Raw genomic sequence first — 26,885 nt, 5'->3', positions numbered from 1 at the left:
ATGCTCACTTCCTGCCCGATGACTGAAAGGCTTAGTTAGAAAGCGAGAAAAAAATTAGGTGGCGTATTTGCCACGAGGGCCGGTCATTGGCTGCGCGGAGAGAGAGACGCGGTGATGGCAGGACGAAGGAACGGAAGGTGTCCGGGTCGTGCGTTGAATTCGAAAGCTCGTTGCTGCTTTTCTCTCTCTCTCTCTCTCTCTCTTTTGCTTTTTCTAAGCCTCTTCCGTCGTTCTCTCTTTCTCTCCGTTCGCGGTATTAGTTGCTTCGTCGGGCTCCGGTTTCTGAGAAGCTCGGGCCGATTTACAAGGAGTCAGTACATTTCAGCGTGGCTCACTTATCCGGTCACTTAACAACGCGTTAATCTAAACCCGTTCCGACGACGGAACGGCTCGCTCTCTGTCTCTGTCGCTCCTTCGGCCAGCCGATGGCGACGAGATGTTCGATAGATCTACAGAGGTGTGCATGCAGTGCACAATTAACCTTTGAACAAGTTGAACATTCTTGTGTGTATAGGGAATTCTCTTTCTCGGGAATTTTATTTCGAAATGGTCCGGTCAGCTCGCGTTTGTTTTCTAGTAATTTTTTGTCGGTCAGTTTTTGTGAAGTTGGTGACATCTATCGGCGAAAATAAAAAGTTAGATATATAAAAATATTTTTCAATATATAGAATATGTAAAATGTGTATACAAATTTGTATGCAAAACGTATACACCTTTCTTCTTCGTTAACTCTAACTACATCTAACTAGTCGAGTTTCTAGGAACTCGGAAAATTATACACGAATTGGGTAGAGGTAGACGACGTGGTCCCTAACCTCAACGTTGTTAAAAGAAAGTTAATGGTACACAAGGTATTCGTTCATCGACACAGATATTCGTTCAAATTTGCTTTAACATCGATTTAACAAATTTTTCATCAGCATCGTTTAAGCGTTTCTTACACTCGCCTCGAGTATTATTAGAAAATATCCGAGTCCCCTCCGCGTTTCGGTCCGCGGATCAGCGCGCGTTGCACACGTGCTTTCTCGGGTCCTCTCCTTGCGTCTTTGCGCAGACACTGTCGGCGCAACAAACCGTGCGAAAAACGAAACCGAAGGAGACCGTAGGCTGCGCACACCACCTTTCCAAGCTGAAATTATGATTCCTATCTGCTCGTACCTTCGCTCTCTTTTCTCGTTTGGGTAGAGCGTAGGTGGTACGAAATGGTCGGGACTCGAAAAGAAAGCAAAGGCAAAAATCCGGACTTAGCCGGCGCTTTATACGAGGGCCTTATCTTCTCACAACAATCCCGCTATCAGAGAGCCCTTTCCATCTCCGTGCTATCACTTAGCCACGCACAGGCTCTGTTGTTCTCTCCCTTTTCTCTCTTCTTTTTCCACTTCTTTCTTTTTTTTCTCTTTTATTTATTTTTTTTTTTTCATTTCGTCGTTTCTTCTACTCTCGTTCATTATCATGTCGCGAGCAAACCGGGGAACAACTAAGCGTGGCGGACGAAGAGAAGGTCGAGGTCGGTTGAGCACCACTGGGCTCGTCGAATCGTTGAACCACGGAGTGGTTCAGTGGCTCCAAGGCCGGCGGAAACCACGGGTGGGATGTGCGGGGCAGAACGGCCCTTCTTCGGCTGGAATCCTCTCTCCTGTGCAACATACGCCTTCCGTCGTCCTCTTCTTCGTAGTTGTACGCCTCGAAGAATAAGACGATACCGACGATCACGACGATGGCGGCGGAACCGAACGACATACGATAACACGTTTACAGAGAGAGAGGGAGAGAGTGAGACAGCATTGGCTTGCGCAAATAAAACGTTATTTTTTTTTTTTTTTTTTTTTTTTTATTATTATTTTTGGATTGTTCATCGATCGACCGATACACTTGGTTTCTTGGATTTGAGAAACGCTCGTCGTCGTGTCTTTGATCGGTCACGGTATAGTCGAGGTAATTGCGATTGCAGAACGAGAATAAGAAAAGAATAAGAAGAAGTTGTTCGCTGCAATGTTGCCTGCCTTGAGATCACGGCTCGTCCAATCGTGTACGCGGTATTATGGATTCGTAGTTCGGGGGCAAATTTAAAAAAAAAAGAAACTGCGCTTAATCCAGCAGAAGATGATGATAAGCAATTCATATTACGTACGTAAATAGTTACAATGTTCGAAAGTTCATTGACTTTTTCATCGCCTCCTACGATTTTAGATCAATTCAGAAAACATTTTCTCCTTACATACATACGAATCGTGATTATTTCTAATTTACACGGAACAACCTCTGACCGATCGAATTCGATCGAAAAAACGAAAAAAGAACTCGCCTTCAAATCCAATACTTTTTTCGCCTGCCGGCGGATACGTCGTGTGTCGCGCGGTATGGGTCGTTCTCGTTTCTCCGCGGCGTCGTCGCCCCCATCGCGGCGATAAACCGATATTCGTGTGCGTGTACACGCGTCCTCGCGTGGCTGTGTGGAACGTCTTCGGATTCCAGCGTGCACGCTCGGCCGACGCCACGCGGTCGCTCTTTTTCCGCCGTGCTGCCTCCGCCTTTGTTCCCCCGTGGACCCATTTTAGGAATGAAATTTGCGAGATTATCGCCGGCCCATCCCGCGGCGCGGAATCCGTGGAATCCCACGGGCGAACTTCCATCCGGAATTTCGGCCACCGATTCTTCTCTTCGGCCGAGATCAACTACGCTATTTTTCTCCACCATTTTTCTTGCAGCAAGAGCTGTTTCGGTAGATACTTCGAACGTCTGGCCACGCGTATTCGCCGCGAACGAGGAATTAATGAAATTGAAAGGAATGCATGGGGAGGGAAAATTGTAAAATTGCGCACAGTACAATGTGGATTGTTCGTTGAAAAGTTGATTAACGGATAGCTTTTCTTCCTAAGAGTTTCTTAGGAAGGAATTGTGATTTTATTTTTTCGATTTTTACATTCGAAAAATAATAATTCATTAACATTGTGGACGAAGTTGAAGAAGGAAATAATATCGTATGATGAACAATTAACTCGGTGTATCGAGATTCTAAGAGATATTGTAACTCGTCGTTTAATAGAACTAGATCTTTCTCGCATTATTTAGTCTCGAGATACAGATATCGTCGAATCGTTGTGCTAGTTTTGGTCGAGATGTATTAACCCATTTCCGTGGATACATTTTCGCGGCATTATTACTTTCTGCTTGGATTGACCTGCCTACTTCTTGCGTCTACGCATCGTTTCAAAATTGTTCTGCGTATAAAACCGACCGGATTGATTAATAATAATCCGTTTAATGATACCTCTAACGTATCGTGTAAAAGAAAATGGTGGAGAAATATCAGAAATAATCTGTGCTTTTTGATGATTATTCGGTGGATTACACTGTTTCGACAAGAGGATCAAAGGGTAACACGCGAGTGATATACGTAAATAAATAGCAGGAAAGTTTGAATAATAGAATTGGTCGGCCGCTGACGCGACCTAGTCTCCATTCACGACCGTCAATCGATATCCCAGAACCGTGTCAGAACGAATATACGATTTATTACATCACAAATACACCGAATGAATGAAATTTCAGTATGTAGACAATCGTTGCGTGTAGACACCGATTGTATCGCAAAACTCGTATGGCGTGTACGCTTACGTACGCATGGATGTGTCGGTGTCATTGTTCAATGAAATCGACACGAATTATCCAAGATTCGTGTCATTATTGCGAAATGGCTCGTCACAAACTTTAATATCGATCCTAAATATTTATAAGTTTAGAGAAAAATGGTCGAATTATTTCTTCGTGAACGCGAAGATGATAATGAAGGGAGAGAGCTGGAAACACGCTCAGTTTCGATATTCTTGGACGATGCATGCATATCCTCGCCTCCATCTTTGTGTTGTTAGTCTTCTTCTCGCACTCCAGGAGGCGTCGACTTCTTTGTCAAACCATTCCACGCGGTGGTCTTGGTTCAAAGAATTCACCAAGATCGATGATTCTATTCAACCGAACCAGACCCTTTATCACCTGTTTCAATCTCAATTTTGTGACGTAGGGGAGGTGTTATTGAATAATTTTCTGAAAAACTTGATAATAATCGTGGCCACAAACCGCACAAACTTTTGTTCGAGACGTCGAAAATTGGTTCGAAAATTGGACACTCCTTTCACGAATTATGCAAGCATCTAAAACCGCTCTACCGATTTTTATTATCGCAATTATCAAATGAAACTCGATTGGATCGATTATAAAATTATTACAGATTCCCTCTAGTAGATTTAAAAAATTCGCTCGAAATATTTAACTTCGTTCAGAAATTTCAAGTTATTCCTCCATGCCTTATCTCGTGTCCGTCTCTTATCCAAATCTATTCTAAACGAATTCAGGATCGGCAAAAAGATTTCAAAGGTTCGCCAAAAAAATTCGAGTCAACTCTCCATAAGATACATATCGTGATTCTGTTCGAGCTAATCGCGAACGATCCATCGATCTGTCTGTTTTTACGCGAATGCATCGTGTCGCGGTTGGCGCGGGCATTGAATCGATAGTTGCGCGACATAAATACAGCCGCGCTGATACGAAGAAGAAGGTATTTTCACGCGTGACGCGATGCGCCGCGTGTGTTAAGCCGTTGTTTCAGGCGTGGTTTCGTGCACGGAGAACCGGGTAATTTGTCTCCCGACCCCTCGGCGAGTCACGTCGGTTCGACCGGTGAATACGACGCGAGCACGAGCATTCGCGTGTACGAATGTTTACGCCGGTCAAAACCGTGGCACCGCGACGGACTGTTTCGCAAGGAATTCAAGGATAAACGCGTTCAAGGCTTTTGAGGCCGCGTTGCGTTCCGACTGTTGCCGATTTCGCCTCTCGCGGCGGATCTATTCGTCCGATCGGCTTCTTCCAGATTTCGCTTCGAATCCTCACGGCTCGTGTTTAACTAACGAGAGGTGACCGCGATAGAAGAATGGTCAATCGATTCGATTTGGATTTTTTTTTTTTGTGGCATGTTATGTAATATAAAATGTTTAAATGATCTGTTTCATTTTTTTGGAAACATGTTCTGAACGTTTCTTACGTGTTTGAGATTTTCCCTTATTTGTTCGAATTCTTTGGATTGGTTCAGGGGAACAAGCAGCCCGTTTTAGACGACTTCACGTAGGAAGAATTGTGGGAGGAAATAAATATAAGGATAGCGGATGTTGAGAGAGTTTTCAGAATCTTAATAGGGTTCATGTTACGCAATATATATATATATGCTTATTTTTAAAAATTTGAAGAATTATATTTAGACCACATTACATTTATATCATTGTAGATAAATAAAATCTATATTTTCTCGGAGGAAAATTAAAAAACTTGAAGATATTTCGACCGAACAGAAACAATAAGTTAATAAAAATATATAATATCAAATGTCTCTCGAATATCTCCGTTATATTTCGAGCTATAAATAAATTTTACCAACAAAAATTGTACGTACAAAGAATAATATGATTTTTATAGAATATGTCATACTTTTCCATCTCCGCAGAATACATATATTTACAAACTTCAATCGAACGATTTTAATCGAGGATAAAGTGAGAATTCCATTAAGATTAATCCCCTCGTACGTTTTAATCCCTAATTCGCGGATAGAATTCGCGTTTTTGTCGAGCGAGTCGCGTGGCGCGAGCGAGCGAGCGTGCGTGTCGGAGGAAATCGTTGAAGCTAACCGTCATCGCCAAAACATCCGGTGCAGTCCGCAGCTGCAATTGAGAGAGAGAGTGTGTGCCTGCCTGCCTGCTTGCCTGCCTGCCGGGGTCCGTGGACGAAAAATCACGCGGTCGACACGACGAGAGATGCGCCGCGAATTCCAGCCAGAATTTTTAATTTAGCACGGGCGAAAAAGCGAAAGCTCTGTTTACAAAAAAAAAAACACGCACGGATATCGTTTCCCTTTAATTTTAGACAAAAGACGAGAAAGACGCCACTCTCTTGAGAAAAATTCGTAAAAGTGTAATAAACTTTTAAGCGGTGTGTGTGTATAAATTGCGATCGACGTGTTATGAACGATGAGGGAAGGAATGTGAAAGATGTGGAATCAACATTGGAAAGCTTGCCTCGCGGTTGTGTAACAGCGCGCAAGAAAAAGCCAGGTATTACACAGGATCGAATCGGAACTTCATTGTTTTTGAAACGGTTTGAATTTTCCAGCATCGTTGCAGCTGTATCGTCATCGTTTGCATTGGTTCATCGATTAAAAGTGATGGTGATGGGAGTGCAGCAACGTGCGTTTATATACCAGGTTGAGAGATTTTTCTACTATTTTTGTATTGATCCTGTGATGCGGTTTGATTTTTTTTTTTTTTTTTTCCTTTTTATCATATTCGAACATTTCACAGATGTGAATGATAGATATTTACGGTGGATTATTAATAGTTGGAAAATTTATTTTCATTCGCTTTTTTTAATGTAGAAAGAATCATTTTCTCCATTAATTCGCATAGAACTTCTCTATTGAGTTACTACTAAAAAATTCAACCAAGTCAAGCTATTTATGAATATTTCTGGAACGAAAATAGATAATGGGATTTATAAAATGTATATATATATATATATATGTAAATATTTAAAAGATCTGTTCACATCTGAAAGAATCTTTGCAACAGGAAGAAGAAGAAGAAGAAAAATGAAATTCTCTCTCACTCACTCTCTCTTCGGCGAGAGAAAATTTATTCAAGCGTTTTTCCAGGATTGGAAGCGGTGCTGCTCCAAGTAATTCGTGACGAATCCCTCTTTGTGTACCGGATAGGTATACAGATTCAATTGTGCCCGGTTGACGGACGAAATTGGCCAACCTGAGATCTCCTCCGGATCCGGTGCGCTCTCTCTTTTCAGGTATTTATCCTTGCTCCCGGCACGGTGCCTGCCTTTAGAAAAATTCCTGGACAAAGAGGGGTCTCTCCTCTCGGCTGCGAGCAACGGTATAACGCTTTTGTACGGGCCTACAATTGGCCACGATGCTTTCAAACGTGCAGCTTGCCAAAACAAAATTATCAAAAAGAGAGAGAAAGAGAGAAAGTCTCCGACATGGAGACACGAACGTGGTGGCTCGATACGAGAAGAAGAAGGTTCTCGGTTCGGTTTCATCGTCGAGCTTTTGAAAGGCCAACTTTAAATCGTTTGCAGAGGATGCACAATGGTCACGGCAAATCCGTTAATCCGGTGCCATTATATATTATTGGGGATTCTCGGTGGATTTTGTCGTTGTAATCGTTCACCCCCACTGGTATTTGGAATCATACCCGGGGGGGCTTACGAGTATTTATTGTTACCTGGTTTAATAACGTGGAATCAATTTGGAAATAGGTTGGAATAACCGTGAACGTTGTGGACGTTGTGTTTTCGTTGTGTTTTCGATTTGTGTGCATGATGATAATTCGGTTAATGTTTGAAGAGATGAATCGTTCGTTTATCTTCGTTTCGAGCAAAAAGATTTTTTTTAATACATCTTTAGTGATGCGAAATTATATAATTTTGCCAAAATGACTGTTATACACGGAGCAGAGTTGTGTTTGAAGAGAATCGAAACAATATACAAGTTTTCAATATAGAATAAACAAAGTTCTTCTTCGTCTGTAGCAAAATCCTCAACTTATTTGCACTCAAACTTGGCGAAAAATATTATTCTCGAAACCTAGCAATTCTCTCAACGGGTCAAAATCCTATCTCGAGCGACCTCTACCGCCGCCCACGTTCGAATTTTCCCTAGTTGCCTAGTTCCCACTCTCGCTTTCGGCTAGTTACTTCCGACTCAACGAAAGAGAAGGAGCAAACTTTCGATGAAGTTCCCATGGTAACGAGCGAGGGGGGCACGCTCACGGCACACTCGCTAATCTTTTCTGGAGCCAATGGTACGAGCATGCACCGAGCAAGCCTCGAATATCGATCGACACGCGTACGTTGTTCGAAGGGTAAGGAAAGAAAGAAGGAAAAAAGGGCCGAGCGAAGAAGATCGATGAATGTGAAAAGCCCCGACCCTCGTGTTGTAGAAAATGTCGAGGTTGCCGCACTCGCACGAAATCGTGCACTCGAACGTCCCTTCGCGAATGTGGCGTCTTACAGAACAGCCGATTCGAAATGTCTCTCGACGAGTGATATAAATGATCGAAGATCCCGTGATTGATATCTAATACCTTTTTGATTTATAAGGCCACGCTTGAGGGAAGTTTAGCTTTCTCCGGTCTTGCGTCTCAACTGGATTTCGACGTTATATTTCAATCCGTTCTTCCTTCCATTTTCCCTTTTGCGTTGTAATTAATTTAACGCATATTGTACGGATAAATAAACGTATCGCACGGAAATGGCGTGCGATATATTTTTAATTTTTGGGAAAAAGGGGGAAACGAGCGAGACGAGCACGCGATCGATATAAATAAACTGGAAATTCTTAATAATATTTTCGCTCGCGTAAGAATGAAAAAAAGAGAAAAAAATAAACTATGCTATCTCAATTACCAATATTTAATCAACGAAAGATAACGATATTATCGAAGTGTACGTTCGTTCGTTTAATGAAAGGATGTATTTCTGTTGTGTAGATCGATACGACACGGATTCACGTGTTGTGGGAACACGTATGTTTTATATATATATAAGTGGCGTGACCATTATCAATCAAACGTTTCTAAAAATAGCTGAAAAATTAAGAAGCACGACGCTGGTTCGACGACGGATGAACTTTTGATTCGACGTTTGCCCTCGATGTCCGGCGGCTGCACGATCGGCCGCGACTTCCACTCTCCTCCCTCCCTCTCCTCCCCCTCCTCCTCCTTCTCTCTCTCCTCGGTATAATGGATCGGGTGAATGGAAAGAACAATGAAAACACCACCACGTCACACGGCTTATCGTACGCTCGAGAGATATACGCGACGTATATCCGTGCGAAGAGCAACGCGCGATTTCACGGCGGTCGTTACGTCCTGCACAAACAATCGTCAATTAATTATCGGCCGTGAGCAGACGTTTCGAATGTTAATCATCGAGACGTAATTACGAAACACCCGTGTATCAATTGCAATTTCGACTGCATCTGCCCCATTATTCTCCTCGTTATCGCGTAAATACCTAACGCTGTTCCATTTGTTTTCGAACCGATTTTCTCTCTCTCTTCTTTTTTTTCTTTTTTTTTTTTTTTTTTGGTACATAAATTTCTCTTCTCGCGAATGGTAAATATATTGTACGGTATCGTTTAATTAATCGTATAACTGTATACAACGATAATAATAAATCGAAAAGTTTTTTTTGTTACTTAAATTTCGTTCGAAACGTTGTTTATATAATTATGTAATTTTATGAAAATGTCTATTGTAAATAATGATTCGTTGTTCTAGCAACAGTTAGTCGACGACATAAACATATCTTCGGTGAGTAATATATACGATTTGAAAATGAATGAATTATTGTGATAAGAAATGCTTTGTTCCGTTTATTGTGATTAAATTTATCTAGAGTAAAATTGATTTTCCTCTTCTCTTGCGGAATAATTGTTTCGCAATTGTGTCGTTATTATTTTTCTCGAATTAAGGAGATCGGAATATCGCGCGCAATATATATATATATATATCGTCGAATACGAAAGATTAGATTTAGCTTTTACTCCCGTTTATATTTCCCCTCCCCTCCCTTCCTCCCGAGTTTTATTATAACTGTGAACTTGAGTGACGCGACGTTAAGAAAATGCGGCGGTGCATTTCTGCCACGTCCTGTTTTTATTGCGGTTTAGATTATACGTGTATATTGTTTATTTTACGAGGTATAAAGCGACTACTATGCATATTCATTTTACGACGAGTCTGCACTTTTCCCTTATTTTAGTTGTAGGTGTTGAAAATGTATACGACAGTGGTATATAACAGCAATTTGCATTAACCTTTCGGTGGAACGAAAGGATTCTTCTCTCTCTCTCTCTCTCTCTCAAGGAAGGAGAAATAATTATTATTTGGTTTAACCTTCGTTTAAAACGGAGTAGTACGTTTTTTCCTTATCGAAACCAAAGATCAGATCAGATGTAAAAATTTGAAAAGTGAGATTATGAATTGCCCTACCTTGTACTTTGTAAGTATCGAATTAATAGTCATTTTCACGACGTTCACACCTCCTCCTCCTCCCTCCTGCTCGACCAGAGACTAACCAGAATCGCAGCCTCTCCTCTCCCTTTAAAACTAGTTTTCTCGCCACCACGAAATTCCCTTCTGATTCTCATGGAGGAACAACAAGGATCCGAGAGATCTTCCCTCATTCATATCGATTCTCCCCTGCAGGCGAGATCCTCTCCCTCCTTCCTGTGGTTGGTTTATTCCAAGACGAGATTCTCTCTCAGCTGTTCGCCGAGCGAAAAACGGCCGCGACTATTGTATAATAATCGTGATGTACAGTCACAGGGATGATTCACTGTTAGGTCAATATCTCGAACTGGAAACACCGGTCGGCGATTGTTTCACGAGGGTTCTCGTCGTTTCTGCGAGTGATCGATAAACCACGCGTGGCCCCTCTCTCTCTCTCTCGTTCGAGTGTGCGTGTTTCCACGAGGGATCGTCAGTTGGGTTGACGACAACGAGGGTTGGGCCTTTGAAACGTTTCAACCCACCGACCCGACCCCTCCACACGAATTAATTCGATTTTTCGAACGCTCCTCGTTGCTATAAACAATGCTCCTCCAATTATCCTCCTCCCATAAGATCGGATCTCATTCCAGATTTTTCCTGATAATTTTCATTCTCTTCAAGGATCCCATAAAATCTTTGACAATCGACAAATTGATCGAATCTCTGGAAATATAAATATTATTCTCCTGAATAATAATTCTTCTTTTTTTTTTTTTTTTTCACTTTGATTACGAGACGATTGACACGAAATATCAATATTTTTGTCGATATCGATGATACTAGAATTGCGCGTGAAATTCGAAATCATTACCGCGAATTTGTGCAGCGTTATCGCAGCGAGAATTATCGCATCCTTCGAGCAAACGATAAGCAGATTGAAAAAAGCAGTTTTGAAAAAAGAAATAATATCGAAATACGCTTGTGCAACAACGATGAGACGGTTCTTTTGTCGGGCGTTGTTTCGATAGGGAACGTTCGTCAAATGTTTTTGGCAACTTGTTCAGAAATATGTGTATCAGTGCGTTACATTGTTATCTCATTCACGCTTTCGAAACTTTTCGAAGTTCACGCGTTAACTTAATTAATTTCAAAGGTTGAAGGACAATTATTTATTTTCTCAAAAGTTAGAACACGCGTAATTCTTCTATTTCGTAAAAATATAACTTTTATTCCTCGCAATTTTCACAAATTCCTATCATTATTTTGCTAATTACCAATCCAATCAGCTTCTATCTATTTTATCAATTGTTGTTAAAAGTATAACTTCGCGGATATGCCAACATTTGGTCCAATTATTATTCACAGGGCGAATAAAATCAAAGAAAATGGATCGACTTTACACGAGGAGTTACGCAGTTGAAAACACGGATTCGCGATAAAAGCCGAACGACGCGGAGCGGAGTTGTGCTTGGTCGGGCGCATGCAATTTATTGAAAATGGGCGAACGACAGAAATGGCCGGAGGATCGCTTTATCCGCGGGGAAGAAAAATCTCTGCTGCTCGTCTCATTCGATCTCGAACGCAGGGGTCCCCGATATAACAGGCGTGAACGACGGTGAGCTTGGAGCGAGGCAACGTGTTTGTGTGTCCGGTTCCTCTCAGAGATTTCCCTCTGGCTCGTTCGCGGATCGATCCGCCGCGGGAAAACGAGTTTCTTCTTCCAGTCTGTCGTTTCTCGAGCCTTTTGCACGATGCACTCGAACTTTTCTGGATGAGTCACGATGATAGCGGCTTGGGAAAAGAAGAAAAGAAATGAAAAGAAAAAAAAAAAAGAGGGACGATCGCGAGAAAAGAAGAAGAAGAAACCTTCCTCGAACGCGTAGTTGGCTTCTCGGCGCATGCGCGCTCCTAGGGATCCCTATAATATTTCTAGGTATCACCGCGTTAACAGCCGATAACACCGTGTCTCGGACCGTTCCAATGGCGGCGTTCGAGCCATGCGTACGCACAAGAGTCCGGGTGTCAGGTGTATAAGCGATAAGGCGGTGAATTTTCGTGGAATTCTGTTTAACTTGAGCAAACGAGCCGTGAAACGAAGGGAAACGACGGTGTTTGGGAATGAGACGTTACGTTGCCGGAGAATTTCGTCTTCCCTCGATTTCGTCTGCCTCGTTTCGAATTCTTCGAGGTTGATCGTCGATTTTCTTTTCGATTCTCCTCTTCTTACTACGTTTGGAAAATATTTAATTTTTATACTACGACGCGAAGAAATTAATGAACCACGTCATACTTGCTTAACGATACGTTTTTGAGAAATTGTTTACGTACAAACAAACATTATATCATAACACGCGCGCAGTAGTTAAGTAGTTTGAATTTCCTCAAGGATCCGCCGCAAATTCAAATATTTTTATTTATTTGAAAAAGAAGAAGAAAAAAATGCTCACCATCCATTTGAAGAGAGATAAATACGAGGAGGAGAGGTACACAAGTATTTATACTTGAATGTACACATCCTTACATATCCGCGCTGCGTATTCTCGGTGAAACAATTTCCTTTTATTAAAAGAGAGCTCTGCGAGCAAGCCCGGGTTACAGTTTTTTTAAACGCGGAATCGAGTTTTACGGGTGACCCACATTTCAGTAAGGTTTTTGTGGAGGAAAGTAAAAGGTACGGTTTATTTAGATGAACCTTTCACCTCGCGGTGCTTTGGCATTTTAAGGTTCGCCCCGCTTTTTTTTTTTTTTTTCCTCCCCTATCTTCTTTTTCACTCTTCCCCTCCCCCATCCTTTTTTTCTTTCTTTTTATGCGCGCTCCCCGAATGAATGGACCTACATCGTATAACTTAAGACGACGAGTCCTCGAGGCGCGGCGGTCGCCGTTGAAGTTTCATCGGCGTCGAGCGCACGATTCGACTCATCACCCACGCGACCACTTTCCACGTATTTTCCCCCAATTGCTCCTAGAACTCGGCCGCTATCTCGCGCCGGACGCGTTTGATAATCGCGCGGGTCAACGATACGTTCGCCGCGAAAACCGAGGCGCCAAGCTTTCGAAACTTGGTCGAGGATTTGAATTGGAACGGAATTGGTTTTTTTTCTTTTTAAAGAATTGTCGATCGTGAAGAATGATGATCTGCGAGATTTCAATCGTGGATAAAAAAAGAGTTCGAATTCGATTCCTTTCTTAAAGTTGCTTTTCTTGAACGTGTTTTTCTACAAGTTTTTACTAACGGATGGAAATAGGTTGAAAAATAATATATATTACGATACGTGTCGCAGGGGAGAATGAAATTTTGTAGACCGAAAAACCTTTTGTATTCGTTTAGAGTAAAATTTGGGATGTGAAACAAGGGGACGAAGATTTGTTGGAAATTCCCAACGGTTGCCATGTGGTTCGCATAAAATGAAGAATAGTCGCCGAGCATTCCAGCTTGGCGTCCATTTAGAGCCATGCTTTATAATAATCGAGTGCTAGCTTCAACAGTTAGTAGGCTCCAGGATTTGTTTATGTCTTCTATAGCAGTCACAAAAAAAAAAAAAAAAAACAGAAAGATATCGGACCATTTGTATCATCTAATTCGAACATTACTTTAATATCATTATCCTATCATACGCACATACATTTGTGCGTACGTGTCTCTGACGATACACCAAATAATAATAAAACGCTTCATTATATTATTTATTATCGGTACCATTAGCCACCGCTTATATCACTGCGAATTCAATTTCCCGGTCAATCAGCTGTACGGATAATTACCTAATAATTTCATGCTCCATTCACATTAGATGATTCACGTCCCACATAAATCCATATATTCCTCTCGCAAATAACACCAAGGTACTTAATATCGGCTGTTGCAAACAAATAACAACCTCACTTATAAAATAGCACGTATATAATATATCCAGTCACGCTTCGAACCTCGATCGATGGATCGATCGAGAGATCGTCGCATGCATCGACGCCCGGCTGGAATCGAGAACACATCGGCGCACACTTCGGTGGAAAGAGAGGAAAGGAGGAGAGAAAGAGAGAGAGAGAGAGAGGGAGAAAGAAAAGAGAAAGAAGGAGAGATGGCGAGGAGGCACGCTTAAGACGAAAAGTTATTTGGAGCGCGAGGAATTGAAGCGTTCTGCTCGGTAACGACGTTCCAGTTTTCGTAACGAGGGCCGACATGTAAAGCACACCGCGCCGGCCTCCGTGGTGAAAATCTCCATTATCGTGGCCGTAAACTTCGGCAGGTGCGATTTCGTTCGATGCTCTCTCGAAGTTTCGAGGATAGCTAATTGAAAGAAGTGTTGGGGGAATGTGTTGTTACAATATATTTTGCAGCCGAAGCCGGGTCAGATTTACTGTATTATACAATTTTGTGTTCACGAGTTATATACAGAGGAAAAAAATCGAAAATGATTTGCACGAACGAGCCATTCTTTTTTATATGTCTATGTTATTTTTCAATGTTATTTTTATTATATTGTGGCTCCGTGGATATCAGGCTGCGTTCGCAACTATTTTTTGTTTTTTTTAATAAGAAGATATTCCTCTCTCATTATTTTGAAAAGTTTTCAATTTGGTTCGATAAGTTGATTAAAATTATCAGGATTATGTAAAACTGGTCATTTAGAACAATAAAAAGATTGGGATTATAACGTAAACTTTTTACCTGAAAACAAGGTTCAATCTCTTAATATTTTATAAAATATTTTTCAATTTACTTAGCAAAGTGATTAAAATTAAACCAAGATTACATAAAACTAATCATCCGGAACGATAAAATTGCGTCTATAACGTAAACTTTTCAGTTGCACAACAATTTTCTTCGGGTTAAAACCTATAAAACCTGTTCATATTTAAAAAAAAAAAAATAATAATAATAATATTCATTTTTCAACTAATAAAAATTTGCTAAAAACTGATTAAAAGAAAAATTATCAAACGTCACGTATAAAAAAAAAAAAAATCAGCCATCTCCGATAATGATAATCTAAATCTTTCGATTGTACGATTATTAGATTATTTTAGATTAATTTAATCTGAAAATATCGTAATGAAAACGCGGTTTTTAAACGCGGAGATCAACGAAGCGTAACATTCGACGAGTTCGCATAAAACTGAATGAACAACGAAGAACGTAATCTCCGCTGTTAACGCTGGCCGACGACGCGTAGCGTATAGTGGAGCGCTTTTACGATAGTAAATTCGTTCAAAGCCCACGGAGCTTCGTTCCACCGGCTGCGTTCGTTCATCTTCTCCGCTTTCGTTCGTTTCGCGTTGCCTCTTGCTCGTCACCTCTCTCCCCCCCACCGTGCGCCACTGATAACCGCTATCGTGCCGCGTTGCACGCCTCATTCATATACCGGGCGATCGTTAAAGTAATAAGTCACATTGTTGCGCCACGGCCTTGTCGTCGATCTTCGTCGACCTTCCTTCCTTCGATCTCTTTTGGGGAGTAAAAATAAAAATGATAAAAAAGAAAAGAGGAGGAGGAGGAGGGGGGAGAAAAATGAAAGAAATGAGTTTCGTGTTACATAATTATGCCCGTGGCCTTATTCCACGAATAAAAAACTCCGGTGCTACCTCGGCAAAAGATCGAAATCTCGTTTACGTGGGTTACAGTTTTCGTTTTGGATACGATTACTTTCGAAACTGCCATTGGCTCTGAAATACATTTTGACACGTTGATAACACGTTGACACCGATAGAACTTGATAATTTAATTCATTCCTTTTCGTGCCTGAATATTTTATTTCGCTCAGATTCGTTCCAGTTTAAGAAATATATATATATATATACGAAAGATATTCTCGATGTTTATGTCAATGTTGCTTTATCACAACACAGAATAATGCTTTCTTTTCTCGTTCGAGAGGACGGATGATGATGGTTGTAAAAATTTGAATTATTGTCGAATTTGAATTATTAAAAATCAACTTTATGAACTGCGTTGAATAAAATATAATGGGATGTAATTGAAATTTCGGGAGCATTTTTTTCGTTGTTTTCCTGGTGCAACGAGTATTAATTTGACAGAGGCGATTAAAGCCTGTTCCGATCGGTAGTTGCGTACCTGATTACCGATTCTGCGGCTTTACCTACAAGCTTAAGGGTGATTTCCAAGTAAAATAAGCCGCGTATCGCGTTCTACATCATTAGGTCACGAACAGCGTCGCTGGATTCCGAGAATACGGACGATTTGCGAGGCGAAATTTTTGCAAAATCGTGGCGAAGTAGGCGAATCGAAATACCGATCGAGATCTTCGATCGCAGAAATCCCATTGTTGACGCGTGCGTACGATTTTCGCAATCGTTGCACGAAGTTTATGCATTATTTATGCAGTGAATTTTTGCGGTGTTCTTCTCTTTTCAAAGATACGAACAACAATGTGTAGACAATGCAACTTCTCGATGTTTATTTATGAATATGAATTCGATATAATTTCGTTGCTTTTGTTCTTTTTTTTTTATTCTTCCTTTGTCTAATTGCGCGAAGAATGAATCAAAAATTATTATGTAGATTATGCGGTATAATTACGATTGATGCGTATTTGAAACACGTGAATTAATTTTCCATGATAATAATAGTAATTATTTAATAATTATTTGTACGTTTGTGTTTTTATTTTTTTCTGTTCTAGTATACGCATTAATTACACGTCTATTTTAGAAGTAACTTAATTAACATTAATTTTCACCAACTGATCATATATACATGTATAATACGATAAAATATATGTAGATACATAATGTTATAATTATCATCATTTGCTAACGATCTATGCGACCAGTTCTTAGATTTAATACGAACCTGTTAAGAAGAACTAGTTCCATTAGTTGTCCTATTAATTTCATCACATTCGTTTACACAATGTATTAAAAGCAGATCGATCAATCCATTTAATCAAACTATTTGGTATTAATCGGAATTTTTAAACATCTGTTTTAATCATTTTATTACATTTATTACATTTATATCCATAATAACATACAAAATTTCAAAGAATATTCTTTTTCAATATATGCATAGAAAAAAAAAATAATAGTAGGAAGACTTTGATAAAGTTGATTAAAGTATATAAATGGATAAAAATTTTTATCTCAACTTGCGTGCCTTGCTTAAATTCTTAACAAATTCGTTACAACTTCGTTTCGATCTCCCATCGAGTATACGGTCATTTCATACTTTCAGTAGCAAAGACGATATCGAAAAGTGTTCCCTCGTGTTTATAAAAAAGAGCAAAAAGCAAATGATCTCGACACGAGGCTAACGAGGGGATAAAAATTTAGCAACGAATCAGCCGTTAGTTACCGAACGACCCTCGTATTTTACTGTCCACCCTTCTTCGATACAAATTATCTTTGGCGCATACCCTCCCCCAGATTTATTAGCGCAATGTTTCGAGGGCATAAATAACGAGCGCAGCCGCGGCCTAGAGAAAGAAACAGAGAGAGAAGAGAGACGCGAAAGTAATTAGTTATAGCCATCGGTGGTTAAGGGGTCGAAACAGGAAATGCTAGTCGCGCGCGCGTTCGAAGGCATCGCATCCGAGGCGCCCCCTGGATTGAATTTTTTTCGCACGATTATTTATGCGTCGAGTCGACTCCACTCCCCATAGTTGGCTTACGGGAGGAGAGTCGGGCCGAGGGACAGAACGAGTCGCGCTGAGTCAACCGTGTCGTGACGAACGTGTCTACCCGTTCGTCGTCGGTCTATTTCTTCTATCCCGTCATCTCCATTTTCACACGTGATCTCGTCAGACAATTGGCCGTGTAATGGCAGGAATCCCTCGCGACGCGGAGTACAAGCGAGTTTCAGCCTTGACTCGCGGGAAATTCTCGGTCCACGTGACCCATGCAAGGTGCCATCCGAGTTTTTTTTTTTTTTTCTCGAACTCGAAATATCCCTGTCGCGTTGATATCGGTATTCCGCAATCGCGATATCCGACATTCAGCGTCAGCGGGTAAATGACAGAGGTGGTTTCACGACGGGAACATTGTTGTAAATTGCAGCAGACCTGTCACGAGGAATCGTCATCACCGCTGATTCGCAGGAATGTTTCTCTCTACGAGGCCTCCTGCGTCTCTCGAAATCTTGCAGGAAATTAATTTTCGTTACCTCGAGTATTTTTGCCACCGGTGGAGGGAAAGTTGCGTCAGCATACAGCCAGTAACTTTTGTTCGTGTCGTATAAATTTCTATATACCGTTGTATAGGCGTGTCTGGCGTGGTAGGTCGGACTTTATATGGTATAACGCAGTATAAGTATAGTTTAGTCGCGAGATAGCGTGGTTGTATATTATGATTTCAATCGATGCTACGATTCATGTCTTGATGACACTTTTGACGATTGGAAAATTTTCGGTTTTTCGTTGAAAATTTTACGAAAGTTTTTAGGGTATAGCCAATTTTGTGGAACAATATTGAATTTTTTATGTATAATATTTTGACAAGTAATTTTTGTTAATCAAGAATTTAGTTATTCTATTCATGATTTGTCACAAATTATAGAAAATATCTCCACAGTTGTGAATTTTTTAGGTTAGCATGGAAAGTAAGATACGTCGATATTGTAGTTACACGACTTATCGATCGATATACGAGTAAATAAATCTCGTAAATACATATTAATATAATAAAAAAAAAAAAAATTACAAATCCATAATCTTTTAAATACTAAACTAAAAAAAAAAAAATTTCCCGCGCATTCCCAACTTCAGTTAACCGTCTACCTAATTCCAAGCTGTGAAATATGCCATCTTAGTGTTCACGCCGAACGAATGACGCGTCGAGTAGTAATCGAAACAGGGAATTCATCGAAGGATACACGTTGGCGGGTGTTAGTAACGTGGGTAGCCAGGCAAAACCAACGATTAATCCCAACGTTGGCAGAATAACCCCGCCGCGTAAATTACGCGGCACTTTTTATCGCGTTTCAACGTAAACTTGGCGTATACAAATTACGCGGAGCTCCTCACGGTTTTTGCGCATGCTCGCCTCTCAGGAAATCGCGTGCGTACGTTTTACGTGCGCCGTATACCGGCTGGACTTCCCTTCGTTCAGGTTACGCGCAGTTTTCTCTAACCGAAGCATGCGATCAGGGAACGCATCTAAAGTCCACCGCGCTCGTGGCCTCTTCGCCTCCTCCTCGAGCGTAATTTCTGCTCGACGAACGGACGAACGAATACGCGTCGATGTTTTCTTGCTTCGTGTCCCAACCGTTTGCGTGGAATCGCTCCGTGCTCGATTTATATCCGTAATTTCTATGTTTGTCGATCGCGTATAAGTCGCACGCGCTTTTTACCGGCGACACGTAAACGCGGCGCGCATATCAACGCGTTGTCCGAGGCGCACGTTACGCGCATTACGCGTAACGCGAACTTCTCGCGCATTGGAAAAGTTGTTTACTTTAAACGAGTCCATCAAATGTTGGTTACTATCATTTGGGTGGATTGATTTCTCAAGATAGTAAAGTTATAGAGGATTTTAGCGGATTATTGATTAGAACTAGGATTGTTGATTAATTAGGAGGATCGAAAAATTTTAAGTGTTTACATAAACAGAAATTTTCAATTGTTTTTGTTATTAGAAAATCAGAATTTAATGGACTGGGATTGAGAAGATAGTAATAATGATAGCAATTATGGAACCAGAAAATAAAGATTTAATAAAGAACTATCAGTGAATCAAGAAATTAGAATTCAAAGAATTTGATATAATGAAAGATTAATTAATTAGATTCGAAATTGGAAATTAGGTAAAGATTAGAAAATTGGCAGATAGTTAACTAGAAAATGAAAATTGCAATTAAGAAAAATTTCGATTTTTAAAACGCAATATTAAATCTTACTTTATGTCGTCAGAATTATTAAAAGATGAATGATCAAATGGTAAAGCTTAGATCATGGAGAAATTAAAATTGAATGAATCATTCGTCTCTTAATGTTATCTACCGGTTTCGGAATATTTAATAGTTTTATTAGTTACATTCACTGAAGATTGACGTAATAATACGTGCATTATGAAAGCTATCCGACTAAGTTGCTTAAATAATTTGAAAGTCATCCAATCGAATTACTTTATGACTCGATGTCAATCAGGTATCCAATATCTTAAAAGCTCTAACATGTTATATAAGTTAGATATTCAACAACCATTCGATAAAATCTTATCTATGTATCGATGCTTCCTTCTTTTTGACATATTCAATTGAAAAGAATATTCTTTCAATTGTCTTTACATAAACACATTTTATTCTATTTATTCTTTAAAATCATAACTTTGTACCGCATACAAAGTTATAAGCATCCTCATTGATAATATTTTCAGTTTCAATCAACCATTCATATATACATTACATTTAGCATTTCATGAAAAAATAAATTAAACAAATATTATTCGAATCGTACGTTCCTCGTCAATCTTCTTTGAATATGTATCTGTTCATTCACCGATACATTACCTTTGATGGATTTGCGTTCCCAGAGGGTTGAACATCTCGTCAGATGTACTGCATGTGCACCCCTTATTCATCAACCTGTGTACATAAAAATTACTTAGAATAAGTTCGAGTAACAAAGCGAAAAGGGATAAAAACGAAACAGCAGGTCGCGTCACATAAAGAAAAAGCATCTCATTTTGAACCTTTCACAGCGATGGGAACCTCGTTTCACAGCGTTGAATTTCATTGGTTCCTTCAAGACAGATCCAATGAAAATAGGGGTACATTGTCGGATAGATAGGGATATGAGATATCGGGGTAAAAAGTCCAAGACGAAGAAAGTCTAAGGTATAGATCGAAAAATAAGGGGAAAGGAATAAGCACTAAGTGTTGATTATTGTTTAAACCAAAAGAGTGGATGGATGACTTGTCTCGCGCCATTTTATTTGCTCCCTCGAGAACGAATCTCATATGCAGAGAGAAAATGGCGAGAGAGAGAAAGAGAGAGAGGAGAGACTAGCCTTTGATCGATACACGCTCGAACCACGGTTCTCGCCCCTTGACGACGTGCTTTTTTGCATTCGAAGTGGCCTACAGCTGGAGGCACAGCTGATGGGATATACCCATGAGTCTGGGGGTCGAGCACATTTCCCACCCTTCTTCCAGGTCAGGGGATAGTTTCGTCGACGTTCGGTTGTAATCGATTTATCCCGGCTTTGCGACGATCGTGTCCTAACCTAACATTGTACATGCTGAAAAGAAAATATTCAAAAAGATGTAATTAATTGATGCAATTAGAGTATTGATATGGTATTTTCGTTTTTGCGAAAAAATGATATTCTTTTTTATAAAATTTTGTTCAAAATATGATTGGAAATGTATCTGGTTTGTCACTCTTTTTTTGTACAATAATTCTTGGAAAATTTATATTTTTAATATGCTTATTTAACATGCTTTTAAATGTATGATATATATATTAAAATTGTTTGAAATTAATATTTGCTTGAATTCTCATGATATTTCGAAAAATACGCCCAGTAACGAAGTAACTAAATCATTCCGCAAACACGAAACGTGTGTATTTGTCGGTCAATAAATACTTCGCGACAAGTTAAATACACATATACAATCATCGCTGTTCTTAGTTTCGTATTTCAATGAAAAGGTATACAAGGTAATCTACTCAATGTCGTCTCGATTTGTTTGATTCGTGAACAAAAGTATCGAACGCGGCTGTGCGCACAGTTATATCCGTGACAAACAACGGAGAAGAGTCAGAAGATAGGTGGCGGAACGAGCAAAAGCACGAAGGAGAAAATCTAATATGGCCGTTGGGCGCGTAATGAAGCTACCTGTTTTCTCGAAGACAGAGAAAGGGAAAGAGACGGAGAAGCACATGTCTCCGCTCGTCCGGTTGAGAAAGGTTTGAGGTAGGTCGATCGACGAATGACTCACCCTTTGGTTTCTCTCGAGAACGATCGAGAGAGCCACTCGTTGGGCGGAGTGGCTGACTTCCACGGTGGGCAGCACGTCCCATTATATCCGCTGTGGCTCATTAATATCGTGACATCCAATATCGTGTATTATATATATAATTATAACTGAACCGTACTGTCCGCGTAAGTCCCATATACATGACACTTACTCGTGAACCAATAATGAATCATCGGCCATGGGTTAAGCGTGCCTCGTTATTTTGCAACATTCTTCCATATTGGTTTCAGCTTTAACTGCTGTCCAGCGTAGTACGATAATTGGCCGCCAACGACGGTGCGCACTGCGGTCGAGAAGTGAGAAAACTAATTTGACCATGAGTAGAGACAGAAGAAGCCATTTTGTGTAAACTTTACGAAAAGGGATATTCGAGTTTTATGTCGGTATCGTTCAAGCTTTATGTCCTTTGATGGCGATGAAAATAGATATTCATAGGTGTTATAAACGGGTTAAACGATTGTAAAGATGGATTATTCGTATCTTCTCGATATAACGCATTAAATAGTGATTGCACGAAATAGTGATCTTATTTTGACGAAAAACGTATTCAAGATAGAGAAACCAATGTGAATTTTTACGTGCAAAGTGTAGTGATAAATAGAAAGAAAGAACTAAGTAAGATTTTTCTATGATATATATTTTATTGAATTTTTATTGAAACCTGATTTCCATATCGTCTTCATTACTCGCGCATATTCGCGAATCCCTTCGTCGTCGAATAAATACCGTGTCCTTCATCGCAACGACCGAGAGCTTGGCCGTTTCTTTCGTACTCTTTCCGACGACACGTAACACGTTCCCGCGGTAGAAAATCAACGGTCTTTCGTAATCTGATTTTTCTATCGCGAGACTTGAGACGGCGCACAATGTATCCCGTAATATGTGTGTGTATGTGTGTGTGTGTGTGCCCAGAATGTTCTCTATGGAACACGAAACACACCGGTCGTCGCGTATCGGGCCGGATAGCGGACGTATCGAGTAAAGTGAAGAGAGAAAGAGAATAAAGGAGAAAGAAGAAGCATCGGGCATAGAGAAAGAGAAAGAGTGGAAGAGAGAGATAAGGTGAACGTGTGCGGACGGAAAGAAAGGGAGAAGAAAGAAAGAGTGGTGACGGAACAGAATGAGAGAGAGAGAAAGAGAAAGAAGAAAGAGTAGGAGGAGAATGAACGCAGTTGGGCGGCCGTGTCAGTGGAGTTCAATCTTAATATAGTGTGACCCCCACTGCCATTCGAGACACTGTCGGATGCAACTGCAGTTGCAGTGCCTGTACGAGAGAAAGGGAAAAAGAGTCGGTATCGGTAGACGAAGAAAGAGGGAAACGTGACAGAAAGAGAGACATTAGCGGTGGGAGGGTAGGAGAGAAAGCGAGAAAGAGAGGCCACAGTGAACGGGTGCGTGCATTGCACCTTATTCCCCTGTCCGACGAGTGTGCCTCGCTCGGTTATTTCAGAGACATCGGCCCCGAGAATGTATATATATGTTATATTCACACACTTGGATACCATGTATATGTATATATATAGAGATACATCTATAGATCGTGTACGGGTACATATGAAGTGAATAGATACGGACGTTAAGTGCGTGTGCGCGAATCACACATATGCGATGAAGCGACGCGTGCATACGCGCGAGATTGTTCGGACGAGTGTCATCGATCTATTTCGAGAAGAGGTTGGAATTTCTGGCCTTCGAGAGAGGTCAGAGAGGGAGATAAAGGAAAACGTATAAGAGACAGAGAAAGAAAGAAAGGCGAAAGGGAAGACAGGAAAATAGAAGAAAGAATGTGTACATGCACCTGTATAATGCATCCGCACGACTCGGTGGTCGGCGTACGAATGACCACGACTCGTTTCTACCTAGCTCGTGAACCAATGCTCACTTTCAAAGGGCTTCTATGATTGGCGCTGCGTCCAACCAATCGGTGACTGGTTTTCCTGGAAACTAGTGAGTATCACCATGACCGTACATTCGAACACGTTGCACATCGATCACGAAGCTTCTTCGTACACTTGTTTCTCCAATTCAAAATTTTTCTAATTTATCTGTATTTATATATAACCGTGTTTCTAATCTATTTTACTAATTTTTCAAAATAATCTGCGACAGAACTTAATTCTATTTTTGTTATGAAATATTATTAGTTCTAAATACAAATGAAAAAGACTGAAAGAAGTAAATAAAAATTCTCTATACGATTGACGTAGCTTTGCTCGTTTTTTTGCTTAGTCTCCGTCGCGGACAATTAACTACTCATAGAGTTTATCGATGTTATTGGAGTTTCCTCGGATGTTCCAGCGACTTGGTCACTATGTGGGGGGGAAAGGGGAAATCGTGAGGCGATGTGACAAGGAAGGGACGATATGGCGCGGAAAGGGAGGAGAGAATAAAGTGGTTGAGGATCAGACGATGGTGGGGCAAGCGGTGGTACTCGGCCGTTGCATTGTGGGGGTGTTGGCCTTCAACTTGACGGCGCAGTTTCACTGACCTGCCTGAGAAACTCATGATATCCGCGCGGCTCGTGCCCCACGAGCGGACGTAGCGACGCACGAATGTCCAGAGATGCCAAAGGGTACCGCTACTTAAGGGCCCACGAATCCTAAATAAACTTACCACGATGTAGCGACCGATCTTTTTCTACCTGAACATTGTTTCACATTCATTCTCTATAATCAACGCCATGATAATTGAAGCTTTTCTATATAATGAAATGTTCGTTTTCCGGTTTGGAATGGATTATCGATATATCGAACAATTCTGACATATTACAGGGTCTTGTCCATTCATTAATGGAATGCTTCAGATCTATTCCTTTATTTTTAACGAAAGAACTCGGTAAAATTTTTTTATAGTAATAATACAGATTATAATAAGTATAGATTTTGAAATATTTGCGAAGAAGTATTATTATAAATAATGTTAGCCTAGACTTGTTTGAATCATTGATTAAATTTGCACGTTTTATATAGGATATTTGAAAAGAAGCTTCCAGCATTTTGGTCCACCAACTTTCGCAGCTACGTTTAAACGAACGATTCCAATTCCTCGTCGTTCTTTTCGGGTCGACTTATGTCGATATCGCCCACGGTCGTCGGCGAGTCGCCGAGGAAACGACGAGTGCCTCTCGGGCGAGGCATTTGGTGGCTGTAATTAAAGCAAAAGACGAGCAGATGGCTCCCCGAGTTCCTGTCCCTCTTGTACGATTCTTTTTCCCTTCTCCTCCATCCGTTCGAAAATGCAACCTCGCGTGTTTCCAAGAAATACGATAGGATGCTCGTAGAATTTTCCGCCAGGAGAATAAATATTCTCTCTTTCGAAACGTTTAAAGTATCACCAACGTGCATCTCATTCGTAGGAACCTGACGGAACAGAGGATGTTGAGAACAGCTTCACAAACGACGAAGGATTTTTGATAGCGATCGATCCAGATGCGTAATCTCTTCATAATGATAGACGTATCAAAGCAACGAGCTTGGCAACTTCATCATGTAATAGATAATAGCAAATCTGTCGATAACGTTGACCGGTGTTCGTGAACGATACACTATGACTACTAGTTTCTGAAGCAGCGTGTATAATGCAGCTGCCGGTTATAGAGGCGAGTAACTATTGATCCTGCTGCCTCTAGAGGGAAAGAGACGTGCCGCCGCCGCCGCTGCTGCTGCTGCTACTAACGGCTGCCGCAGATTTCAGCAACGTCATTCGAGAGAAGAAGAGAAAGAGAGTGACGTATCGTGGGAATAGAAGGTCCAAACTCCTCTCCGGAGAGAGGGCTTTGCTCGCCATTGTACTCGAACGGAGAACAGGCCACGTGCTTCACGTGCATCGGCTACGTGAATGGCACCTTGAATGAATAAGAAAGAAATCAACGGAATAACGAACCCGGTTTTGCGATCCACCGTAATCGCGGGCGTGCACGCGAAGCAACGCAGCTCGATCACAGTTTCTGCTTGCTTTTCGAAACTATCTTCTCTCGAATCGACACCCTTCGTGGAAATCGTGCGATTGAATCGAAACGCCGTTTCTGATGCGTATCCGGACGATTCGATTCATCCCCAAGTCGAGCATTCCGCCGAACCTATTACTCCCTTTTCGTCCTTTGCGATTTCGCGATGCGTGCAAAAAGGAAAGAAAGGAGATGAACAAAAAGAGGGAGAAGAAGAATTCGACGGGAGGATCGGGTCGATCCCTCTCTTTCTTCGTTCCTTCTTGTCCCTTCGATAGAGGCAGACAAAGGCAAAAGGCGCCTTGCGTTCTCCTCGATGCACTCTCTTTCACTCTTCTTTCTCTTTCATTCACTTTTCTCTCCGTCTCACCTCACCTTGGCCGCGGCCCTTCAACTGTCTGCGACCCACGCCCCACCTTCTCTTCCTCCATCCAGAACCACTACACAACCATTGGTACCAGCATCGAGTTAGCAGCCACCTTCTTCGACCACGAGGGGCAACCTTCGTCTTCTACTTCTTCTTCTTCTTCTTCTTCTTCTTCTTCTTCGTCGTCTTCGACTTGGTCCTCATCCTCGTCCAGATCGTCGTCGACGACGTTGTTCTCCTTCTCTTTCAACAACGTGTCTTTCCTCGACTTCGCTTCCTCCTTTCCTTCTCTCATTCCCTCCCGGCTGTTCCCCAACCACACGCGAGTTTTATCGGTGTGCGTGTACCTATCCACCTGCCTTCTCCGAGTTATTTAGCCAATGGAACCGCCCAGGCTCGCCCTAGGCGAATTTCCGGAACAAGAGAGAGCCTTGGATAAACGGAAATTCGCCGGCCTGTCCGTTCCTCGTGATGAAAAAAAAAAGAAGGATCGATCAGCGGCTCAACTCCGTCTCGAAACATCATCGTCTACCTAAAGAGGATCCTTCTGTAAAATTTCTCGAGGAAACTGTTACGTAGCA

General features: G+C 41.1%; 2 protein-coding genes across 4 annotated transcripts in view; one reads left to right on the top strand and one right to left on the bottom strand.

Annotated features, from left to right (window-relative positions):
• LOC100869708 (RNA-binding protein MEX3B) overlaps window positions 1-26,885 on the top strand; it is a 65,917-nt gene that overhangs the window by 16,709 nt on the left and 22,323 nt on the right. The gene's annotated exons all lie outside the window — the stretch shown is intronic.
• Window positions 16,996-26,885, bottom strand: part of LOC100869909 (neurotrimin) — a 153,745-nt gene continuing 143,855 nt past the window's right edge. The window contains exons 9-11 of one of the 3 annotated variants that reach the window (XM_086910907.1): window positions 21,019-21,249; window positions 20,519-20,593; window positions 16,996-18,150 (exon numbers count right to left, since the gene is read on the bottom strand). The gene's annotated coding sequence lies outside the window, so the exon portion shown is untranslated. Of the gene's footprint in view, window positions 18,151-20,286; window positions 20,594-21,018; window positions 21,250-26,885 lie in introns of those variants that run through there. The other 2 variants (XM_086910906.1, XM_086910908.1) reach the window with 2 other exon arrangements.

The sequence above is a fragment of the Apis florea genome, unplaced genomic scaffold, assembly GCF_048593485.1.
Source record: "Apis florea isolate Af1SG1 unplaced genomic scaffold, ASM4859348v1 contig_3203_pilon, whole genome shotgun sequence".
In the NCBI taxonomy this organism is placed as follows: Eukaryota; Metazoa; Arthropoda; class Insecta; order Hymenoptera; family Apidae; genus Apis; species Apis florea.
Note: the sequence above shows the minus strand (reverse complement) of the source record. Positions and strands in the feature narration are given on the sequence as shown.